The sequence below is a fragment of the Olea europaea genome, unplaced genomic scaffold (assembly GCF_002742605.1).
Source record: "Olea europaea var. sylvestris unplaced genomic scaffold, O_europaea_v1 scaffold22900, whole genome shotgun sequence".
Taxonomy (NCBI): domain Eukaryota; kingdom Viridiplantae; phylum Streptophyta; class Magnoliopsida; order Lamiales; family Oleaceae; genus Olea; species Olea europaea.
The window spans coordinates 1-1,729 of NW_019240980.1; the positions used below are offsets into that span (position 1 = coordinate 1).

A 1,729-nucleotide genomic window follows, 5' to 3' on the forward strand; every position below is an offset into this window, starting at 1 on the left:
TATTTAATCTGGTCAAAGATCACATGCTTATGCATTTATTTTGCTTATGAGAACATTCATTTTACTTTAGATGATTATTAGTATACGGGTGATGTTGTACTGATGTGCACAACTGAACCTTGATTGCAGCTTGCTGGGAGTTGACTCCTCATGTCAGCAAATGGTAAAAATATTAAGATTTAGTTAATTTCTCAACTCTCGTTCCAAGAATATCACATATACTGTAAATTTTCTTTATCTGAGTTGATTTTTGAGTCAGAACTTGCTAGTTTTTGCAGAGATACGACCATATCCCGAGCAGTATGTAGTGTTTTTATCTATATATATTTTTAGTTTTCACCTATTTAGCATATTTTATAAGATGTTATGTGAATGGCTGTATTTACTAAGTAATAAACTGTAGACTAGATCTTTGGACATTTCCATATGCTTTACATTTGTTTCACGTTTTTGCAAAGTAGATGAAACATACATTGAATTATGCAATTTGTTCATGCCTGTATATTCACTCAAATCTGCTCTTAAGTCTAGAAAGGCTGTTGTGCAAACTCACTTGTTCCAGCTTTTGATATCAGCAATCTGTCTAATCTGATTAGTATTCGAGCAGTACTGTATTGCTTTCCTGAAATTTTTTAAATCTCTGTAGTTTCATTTCTCTTAGTTATAATTTGTTTCTTTACTTATATGCAAACCTAGATATGTTTACAGGTTACAGAAACACCACTTGAACAGTTCAGGGGCATATCAGTATTTTGTGTTGCGAGCACAGAAGATAGCTTTGTCCCATGGATACGAAATCATTAACTGGTACAAATGCGTGGTGTGAGTTAGCCATTCGTTTATGTCCTAATTCATCCGACTAATAAAATGTATAAATTACAGGGAAGAGACTTTCAACGACTTTGGCAATAAGTTGAGCCGGAAAACTGTGGTCCACAACTGGTATGTCTATTGAGTCTGATAGCCATATTAATAGCATAAAATTTCATGTACCATGCTATTATTTCTCATATACTAACAAATGCTTAAAGATGTGTACTATGTGGTGAATGATATGTCAAGAAAAGTGCCCCTCTTATAGGCAGCATGGAGATTCGTTTTTTCTGCTCCTTTGTATTGTATCCTTGGCTTGGATTTAACTGATCTGTTGTGCATTATTTTAGTTGATGGATTTGTTGTTCAACCCGGCCTCAGTTTCCAAGCCATTAGGTGGTCTCAATTCCCCCAAAGTGAAATGAGATAAAATTAATAGTTTTCTTGTGATGTCCTTGCAGGCTCGGGAGTGGTGTTGCTCAGAAAGTGGTTGCAGCCGGGTTGCGTTGCATTGTAAGCAATCAAGACGCATGGTATTTGGATCATTTGGATACGACTTGGCAAAATTTCTATCTAAATGAGCCTCTCACTAATATCACTGATCCCAAGAAACAAGCATTAATCCTTGGGGGCGAGGTATGCATGTGGGGTGAACATATTGACGCGTCTGACATTGAACAAACCATATGGCCACGTGCTGCAGCAGCTGCAGGTACTTCTTTGGAAACCTTCTGTTGCTATATATTTAACGCCCGTCTTTTCCATAGTAATATTGTTTACTTCACCTTGCTACTACCTTAGGTTTAATATAAGGATTGATAAATTAGTTGTCATTCTATTGACATCTCTCAATGAATGGGTTTGAAACTTTATACTAATGTTGCACTGGAATAGTCTACGTAAACTCTGAATGGCA

General features: G+C 36.1%; 1 long non-coding RNA gene across 1 annotated transcript; it reads left to right on the forward strand.

The window, feature by feature from the left end:
- The first annotated feature begins 75 nt into the window (after positions 1 to 75).
- Positions 76 to 1,543, forward strand: LOC111381345. Its single transcript, XR_002700307.1, has 4 exons — positions 76 to 163; positions 709 to 807; positions 883 to 942; positions 1,275 to 1,543. It is a non-coding gene; the product is annotated as an uncharacterized LOC111381345 (long non-coding RNA).
- Positions 1,544 to 1,729: the final 186 nt, after the last annotated feature.